Source organism: Diadema setosum, chromosome 2 (assembly GCF_964275005.1).
Source record: "Diadema setosum chromosome 2, eeDiaSeto1, whole genome shotgun sequence".
Taxonomy (NCBI): domain Eukaryota; kingdom Metazoa; phylum Echinodermata; class Echinoidea; order Diadematoida; family Diadematidae; genus Diadema; species Diadema setosum.
Genome location: NC_092686.1, coordinates 44,262,174 through 44,272,084, shown reverse-complemented (window position 1 = coordinate 44,272,084; position 9,911 = coordinate 44,262,174).

Here is a 9,911-nt window from a genome sequence, read left to right as displayed (position 1 = left end):
CCACCTGTGTTCTGAAATCATAATGACGATTATTTGTCTGTAATATGCACAATTTATATTCCTCTTGAAATTGTTGAATGAAGTAGGCCTAATCATGTTTTATAATTATCTAGACTTCAACTCGCACAATTTCTGTAATCGTCCAAATATCATCATTTCTTCGTCTAATATCCAGAGCCATAAAATCACTTTGTATCCAGTCCTGCGTAGTAACTTTTTTTTTCTCATCTTTAACCATTTTTGATTTTCAGTAGTAAAACCCATATCATAAAGATATAAAAATGATTTTAACTGACGGCCTATCAAAAAAAAAAGAGAGATTTGAAATATAATTCTCTGAAATAATTAAATACCAAAAAAAAAAAAAAAATCATTTTACTTTAAATACAAATACCCCTAATATTGAAAATAACTGGGTTCATCTTATTATCAACAAAATATCTGCACTAATTCTTCCCATACTTGAAGCATTTCTATATAAAACATCAATAGGCCCTATACCTTTCATGTCCATTTTTTAAACATCGTAATTAGGATATAAATATAAATTGACCACCAAAGAACCTTAAAAAGTAATCAAAAGTTACCTTCCGACCTCAATATTTTTCTCGATAAAGAACTGTTTTATCCACATTATCCTCCGAGTCTAATAAACACTTCAAAATTTAGTACTTTCATTTCCCCAACACAATCTTTATATTATATAATATTTGCCGTTTTATTCACTGTCTTCCCTCCTCAAATGAAACTAAAAGCTGTTTTCCTCGGTAAAATACTATGAAAAATATCATAAAAGACGAAACACAATTCAACTTTGAAAACAGTTTCCACCATTTGATTTTCCAAACATTGTAGAGTCTCGTTGCCTCCAACAGCCATTAATCTTCTAATTTTACTCAGAATTTCCATATAAGTCAAATCATTATCTTATCTCAAAATTTCGTGAAAACAATCCCCTAAAATTCTTATGTCCGAGCAGAGGCAAACCTGGCCTACCATTTTCCTCCCTCAGTATCCCAGTATTCCTGTCCCAGTATTCTATTCCGCTACTCCCAATTTCTATATTCTCTCATATATCCTTCCTAATGTAATATGACAACAATTATGGTTGACATAAATAAATACAGCGACAATGGGTTATATCTTGTCTTATACTCCTCTTTTACCCTCAAAATATACCGTTAAATATTTCTCATTCATCACATCACATTTACTGCACTACTAACATTCTTATAGAACACCAACATAAGTCTTTACCAAATTCAAATAATTCTGATGATTGGAATAAAAAAAAAGAGAAAGATATGTGAAATAAAATGCATGCTTTTTCAAACTCCACTGCAATAAAAAAAAAACCTTCAGACTAATGCAAATACTGAAAAAAAAAACTATGCAGGTATCATTTATAAATCGCAATACTTCACCAATATTTTTCTGTCTTTAACATTGCTCACCTAATCATAATGAATAACATTCCCTAACACCTCCCTTGCCCTTTCAACTACTTTTTTGATGATATTTTATAAAGTTGTTGGCCTATATATAACTTGTGATATATAAAAAGATCCTTTCCATATCTTTCTCAATAAATGTAATAATTTCCTTATCCCTGTGAATTGGATAACATTCTTCTAATGAAACTTGCCTTTTCCAAAATTCTTTATCTTCTTCACTTAATCTGGGTAATTCATTAAAAATCATAATTATCTTCAATATCCCATATAATTTTTCCATCTCTACATCCATGTACAATTTCATAATACAATGTACTTCCTCATAATCTTCTGAATCTCTTTGCCATCACGAACAAGTTCAATTCAGTTCAAATCTATTTAGTTTTTCACAATAGAATAATATATGAACAAAAAATCTCATACTTTCATATAAATATAAAAAAATCTCATACTTTCTTCAGTGACAAAAATAATGCATGTAAATTTGTACAAAGAAAACAATAATTGAAAACCTACAAGTACATCTCAATCTCATAAATCACATGCACATTTCCTTTTATTCAAGTGCAATAACTGTTAAAAAGAACTAAAAATCAGGATTTTTCTCCTTTTTCAGACCATTCTTTTCTTGAATGCACCTTTAAACCTTGTGAATAGTAACCAATTCCGATTTTTTTAATCGATTTCATCCTGAATGTTGATATGAAAATTGATCATCAATTGATATACTATTTAAAATCTTAAATCTCATTTTCCAATTTTCTAATATTGATTCTTCTTACTTTAGTTGGGTTTTTTTTTTCCACAGGAAACTGCATTATGTATTTTTGTAATTTCATCTTCATAAATTCCCCAAATTTCATTTGATTACTTACTTGACCCCGCCATTTTTTTTTTCTATTTCCAAATTCTTTTAAACCAGATTTACAGAATCTTTATAATTACATAAATTACTGTTAAATGTCCAATTCCTGTAATTAAAACTATCTATCATATTAGTTCAGTTCAGTTTATTCAAACCAAATCAAACCAAATCAAAACTAAATTATAATTACTAAACTCTAATCTAACTTCATCATGATCAGGTATAATAGAGGATTTGAAGAAATCGAAAAATCTAATCTAATCTACTCTGAACATTAGTTCAGAGTAATAACATTAGTTATCAAACTGCTTCTGACCAAATATAAATTCTTTCAAATGACGCTTAGGCCAAACATCAGTTAAATCAAACTTACCAAGGAAATTTTTCAATAAATGTTTTCATTTACTTAAAAAAAAATATGTACATTAACCCACATAATCCAAATCATATTATAATCATCAACGCTGAAGATAATATTCTATCCAAATAAAGCAAAAATGCAGGGGCGGATTCAGGAATTCCGTACAGGGGAGGCGCCTTTACAAAGAAGGGGGGCACAAGAGCCCCCCCCCCCCCATTTTTTCTTCTTATTTCTTTTGTTTTAACCAAAAATTAAGAGGGAGTGCGTGCCCGGTGCTCCCCCTTTGGATCTGCCACTGAAATGGCATTGTATAGTATTTTCATCATCCCATTATTCACACTTTTTAGTACAGTGTATAATCTTTACACCTTGGCATCTATCTTTCATTATAACATATCTTCCCCTTTCATCAATTAAAATTTTTTCCTTCAAAAAAGTAACACCTTGAATTAACATTAACTCCCCTACTCCCCTGACTACAAAAGTTTGTGACCTACTCACTATTTCATACAATGTTAAACCTTTAATGTCCAGTTGTGGGGCCAAAAGGTGCGTTTTACAATGAAGTTCAAAGTTCAAAGTTCACTGTCCTCAGTGTCTGCTGTACTAAATTTTTCTTGCAAAAATATTATGTTATCCGACACACCACTGAACGAAAACACTTTACAATAGATTACCAGGCAGGAAAATATCTTTCAATATGGGTAAACTCTTTGGATGTGTTGTGATGTAGCGGTAGTCAGAGGGTGTTTCATCAACGCTTGTCAGTGCCGACAACTGTCGGCGCTGACCAATTTCAGCAAAATCCTTGGTTTTGATTGGCTGAGATGCTCTGGTCACCGACTGTTACTATGGTGATTCAAGTTGTCAGCGCCGACAAACGTTGATGAAACACCCCCCGGGTTGTTATCTAACCCGCTCTGGCGGTAGTGGCATAGCTCCCCCCATCGTCGGCTGTTCGGTGGGGAAACTTGATCAGTACAGAGTGTACACAACCAACAAGAGCTTCTCGAGTAGGGGAAAAATTTCTCAGGACACAATTATATCCCACATCAGCTTTTTCCACGTACACTGGCCGGGCGCGCGCTTTAGTCGCGTGCGTGAGATATCGGAGAGCTGAGATCAATGAATTTCTGCTAGCTTGTACTCGTCCATCCGCCCATCCCATCGATCGCTTAAAATTGCGTACGGGCCGCCGCCGCGGGACCGACAAACACAAACGAGAAACTCCTCTCCTCCTCTCCGACGTGGGTCGTGGAAGCAACTCGCAGACAAACCGTCTGTTTGCACAAAAAAATTGTGAGTTATTCTTAATACACGGTGATCTTTGTCTGTATAATGTCAGTAGTTTAGCATTAACAATGAAATGCAATGAAAGTTTGTAGGTAACAGTTTTTATTTTCCATTTCCCCCACCTCCAGCTACAGGTTGCTTAGCTAGTCTCCAGATCTCCCACGAGTCCCGGGGAAAGCAAGAGATATATCGGAGTCGTCAATCCCCTATGTGTAAAATATTGCTATGTATGACCCTTGTCCATAATCTCACACAATTTGACGAATTGGGTAGGCCCCTAGGCCTCTTATTATTGTGTGCTTTAGTAGCTGTTTCCGTTTATACTTCAGTTTCTAAAGCCGCAAGCTCTGGCTATGTTCTACTGATTGATAACGGTACTTAATTGGATTCTTCAATAGCATTAGTAAGATTGAGGCAGGGCAACAAAACTTGCCTCATTTAAAACTTGTGTGTGAGTGGTGTGACATCGAACATCTATGCCTTTGTGTTTGACTTTAAAAAAAAAAAAATCTTGTTACGGTTGGCGTGTTTTAATCTGACTGAGCAGCTGTTGAATAAGACTATAAGAGAAGTGGGAGAGCTCAAATATCTTCCTGAAATAGAAGGGGGAAAAGAATTGAAAAGGACAGTGAATAAAAAGCTTACCTGGTACATTTTGTGCAGGACTTTTTCTGTAGGGCTAGACTGTAGTCAGTTGTTGTTTTAATCATATTGATGTGGAACATGCATGATCAGTAATGCTTGGCCGGTTTTAATCCCGTAACGGTTGAAATGCCAGGTCAATTACTAATAGAGCCTAGTGCTAGTGGTTAGTGGATTTTATTATTTGGCCCTAGTAGAAATAGCCCTTTTTAAGTTAAAAGGTTCAGTGAAAACCTTGGAAAAGTGTAAAAACTTATCAGGCCCAAGGTCATAGCTTCAGAGTGAAAGAGGTGACTGATCATAGCAATGGGGATTTGTGTAGAAATGAGAAAGAGGGCATTTTCATCCAGTTTAACTTTACATTTCATGATTTTCCTAATTGTTACTGAGAAAAACCAATGTTTAATTATCTATTTGGTAGAATTAAATACCTTGAAATGCTGAGCAGTGCAGAAGTTTACTAAATGTGATAGTGTACTCAAAGTAACATTGCTCTTCTAGCAGTCTAAATGAGTGTAAAAGTTATAGGTCGATAATATAGGGAAGGACAGGTCCACCTTCATATGATAGTATTAATACAAGGCTTGAGAGAATGCAGCAATACCAGAAGAAGATACTAGTAAGACCCATACTGGAGTACGCATCTTGCGCCTGGGACCCACACAAGATAGGCCAGATAGAGAAGTTAATGGAAAGGATACAAAGGAAAGCAGCATGTTTCTGCTTAGGAAACTACAGCAAGAGTAGCAGTGTCACACAGATGTTAGCAGAGTTGAAATGGGAAACACTGGAAACAGAAAGGAACAGATTGACCGTGTTATTCAAGATACAGCAGGGAATGGTGGGGATATCAGCCAATAAGTACATCACATATTTGTCAGAAAGGAAAACAAGGAGGAAAAACGACATGCAAATTCAAATACCATTCGCAAGAACAGATACATATAAGAACTCATTTTTTGTATAAAGGACTCCCATGGCTGGTAATAAACTAGCATCGTTAGAGAGCTTCAAGGGGCACTTACAGTAAAACCACGCACATGTATTCAACACCAAAGTCAGCGATATGCAGTGTGCTGCCCTGCTGGCTATAACTTTCAGAAGGTTAAGAAGGTTCAGAAGATATTAATGAAAGTTTGAGGGAAATTTGACAATCTGTTAAAAATTTATGAATTTTTGAAGTTTCGGTCTATATCTCACCACTCTATGGTGCTGAAATGCAATTCAAACCAATATGTCTAGAATGCATTTCTATTTCATTATTATGTGAAGACAGTAGTACCTCAGTGTATCAATTTGGTATTTGGCTGTCAGGATCAGTAGAATTATTGAAGTAAACAGTATACATTTCATACATTATGACATTATTTGTATCATATACCAATAGTGCCTTTTCCAATGAGTGAGTACAAAGCGCTTCATTAAAGAAAAAATACTATCAGACGTTTAAAAAAAAAAAGAGTTACGCTGGATTGTTTGATATCAACAAATTAACAAGAAACAGAATGATTCACAGACCCCCAAAAATGACTCAAAATGTAAATTTTGAAAAGTGACTATTTGCCTTTGATGTGCTCTCACCCATGCATATATGACTCAACGAGTGATTTTCATTTTCACACAGGAGTTTGTCATTTAGTATAGATATGCCATTGGCAAATTATTTTGCCCAAAACGTTTTTGTTAAAAAGTTATGTCATTTTGATAAAATGGGAGTTATTTTGTGTGTGTGTGTGTGTATGTGTACGTGCGTGTATAATTGCAATACAGTGATGGTATGATACAAGATGATTTCATGAAATTATAAACACTTTGAGTATATACCTCACTAATGAAACTTAAAACATGCTTATACTGTTATGAATCTTTAAGAAATGATAATCTAAAGATGCAGATGACTGCCTTGGGAAAAACAAAATGTATTATAGTCCTTGAGTTTAAAAATAAAGGCAAACATGCAAAGAATAAGCAGAAGGAGGGTGAAACAATTTACGTTGATCCTGAGCAACGTGATTAAGAAGTATGATATTTGATGGGATTCGTTGCATTTTGTTACAATCTAAGACAATCTGATGTGAAGATCATGATTGATGACTACTGTTGTGTTGATGGTAGAAAAAAAAAAAAGAGAAGAAATTGCATAATCCTAAAATTTTTTACCTTTAGTGCAGTTACCACAATTGACCCCAAGATCTAATATGATCTGAATTTATAAGATCACCACGATTCCTTCACATTGAAGACCATGATTTCAATTGTGGTGCCAATCGTGATAGTGGGAATGCAGCATAAACACATACACACCATATATCCCCAGGTACCTGTTGCATGCGTTGGGACTTTATCAGTAGACAGATAGTGGGAATGGTTACTGTAATTTGTTTTCACAACAAACAATGTCTTGTGTTGTCTAGTCAATGTTGAATACTGGGGGATTGGATTGCCTGATAAGTGCATGGGACCTACTGTAGGTCCATGGTAAGTGGAAGGTCTGTTCTCTTTTTCACAAGATAAGCAAGCCATGAACTAAGCTAAGAAAGTAATGTTTTTATGCCTCTGCCTATCTGAATGAATAGTGTTGGAGGCTGGTTTTTCTCTCTGTCCATCTGTTCCACATCTAGTCATTGTGGTTACCCCCAAAAGTTCTGTGGATTTTCTCCAGAACTTGTGGATGAGCTGATTACTATTTTAGGGGCAAAGAATCTATCGGATTCAAAGGTCAAAGGTTATACTGCACTTTGACTGAAATAGCCAAAGTTTGCAATTTTCAATCAAATAACTTCATCATGTTCATCTAGAGGCAAGTCTAGGCGAAATGTACAACCAGTTGGACTGTGTGGAATGGCCAGTGGTGGTAAAGGTTGTGGACAATCAAGGTAGAAAAAATGGACAATGATGCTTACAATGGTGGTAGGAGGTAGAAGGTTAAGGTCAAAGGTCACTGTACTTATTATAAAACAAACAAACAAACACGCAAAATCCAGCCATAACTTGTGCTGGAAATGTTGTGTGGTTGATATCGGTATTTACTATGATGAAAAGAAATAATTTGTAAATGCAGAAATGTTCTGATAGTTGAATTTTTGTGTATTTTGGGTTACTTCTTACAAATTCTAAAACCTGTGAAAATATCTTCACAATTTTGTCAGTACATTTTGCTGAATGGGTTGACAATTGCGCACTGCGAATTCAAGAACCCGCAAACATGTTTTTGAGCCACTCAGCCCAAAAAAAAAAAAAAAAAAAAAAAAAAATTAATCAGGCAAAAATTTCTATGTTTACAGCATTATATTTCCTTTGTGCAGTAGGGTAAAGGTCTGTCATGGTGGCATGGGAAAACATGGGTGGCCCGATTGAATTGGCCTTCATTGGCTGCCAACAGGGTACATTCAAAATGCCATGAATAGTGCCCATGTACATAGGTGTGCGCTCATCGCTAATGGAGGACTCCCATAGAGATTCTTTGGCTGTAGATATGTGTACTCACACAGAGATCAGTAATAAAGCTGTACACAATTCGTTACAGGGATTCTTGAATATATCTGAGCCAGGCCAACCTTCCCACTCCATATCTCCACGCTGAGGACCGTGTTCTTGCGGCATATTCAGTGATTGCATGAAAAGTGGAGATATCCTAGTTGACTGTATGTAACAGTCACATTGCTCAAGTTGTTTTGGCTGTCCCTCTCAAGGAAATCTAACACTCGTCAAACTTGACTGAGATACTCTGAACTATTAAAGGGCTGGTAAAGTATTGACTGAGGTGAGGATTCAGCTTTTATTTTTTTGTGAGATACTTAGAAACCGCTTCATTTAATGTTAAAGAGCGTACAATAACTCTAAGAGGAATTCAAAGTTTATTTGATGGAAATCGCTTTTGAAATGGCGGAGATATCAAAACCAAAGTAAAACAAAGTGATCTTAATGTAAGGTTGGTCCCACCTTTTATTAGGATTGCTTTTTTTTTTTGGTGGATATCTCATCTATTTTAAAACCAATTTTCATCAAATAAACTTTGAATTCCTCTTAGAATTATATGCTCTTCTCAATTTCATAAGAGGTTTCTTTCTATCTCAAAAAAAAAAGAAGAAAAAAAAGAAAGAAATCACTATCCAAAAACATTGGAAACCTGAAGCCCCCATCTCAACCGAAACTGTACTATCCCTGTAAAGGGTGATAGGCAATATCAACTTTACGGAGGATTACTTGCACAGAGCATTGATAAACTGAAAGGGAGAGGGGGAGAGAGTGCACCCTATTCAATAATTATGTACGTATATGCTTTTCTGTCTGAGACATAGTGCTGGATTTGTTTCATTGTTGGAGTTTAGGAAGTTTGAATCAGGAAGGTGGAAAGAGACTCCCTGTTTGAATGCAAGGAGTGTACGTGATATGCATTCAATGTGTTGTTGCATTGTCTAATAAGCTGACATAGCGTACCTGTCGCAAGCATGAGGAATTTGTTCTATTAAGCCGGTTTGGAGTTAACTCATGCACATAGTACAAATAACCTTTCTTTGTTCTCAGTTGGCTTACTCTCGAAATGAGGGAAGTTCCGAAAGGTTTATGGTACTTCACTCGTTTCGAAAGCATTTATATGAAGTTGATTCATAAGGGAGAATGCAGTAAAAAGAGTTAATCCTGCAAAAGTGTAATATTCCATGTTTTGGATTTGATGGGAGATACAACACAACAGGACTGGCTAGAAACACGTACCATTTCCTTGTCAAAAGAGTGAAAAGGTTGTATTCAATTTTGTTGTTCGTACTATGAGGAAATTTGAAATCCTCCATTGGTGTTTTTCGTTCAATGGCTGTTTGAGTTGTTTTTCTTTCATGCATGGGCAACATAGAAAATTCCACTTTGTAAAACGACGACACCGACAGAAGCCCTAGGTATTTTAAGCTACCATTTACAATGGCAGAAAACAACAACAACAACAACATCAACAGCAACAACAACAACAACAACAGCAACGCATAGCTGGCATGTTATTCATTAACATGATAACAGGTCCTTTGAAAAGCAGTGTGCCTGTTCTGTTCCTTATTGTGGGGCAGGTAGAATCCTTGAACAGGTGATTGGTCGAAGGAATGCAGGCTGGTTACAACCTTTGTGCCTGCGTATATACTGGGGTGGGGAAAGTCACATGACTAGATAATGATGAGCAGAGAAAGAGCATTGTATTGTCCCTCCCTCCCTTACCCCCCCCCCCAAAAAAAAAAAAAAGAAAGAAAGAAGAAGATGATGATAAAACCCCCCAAATCCAGAAATAAAAGACTGACTGAGGTTATTA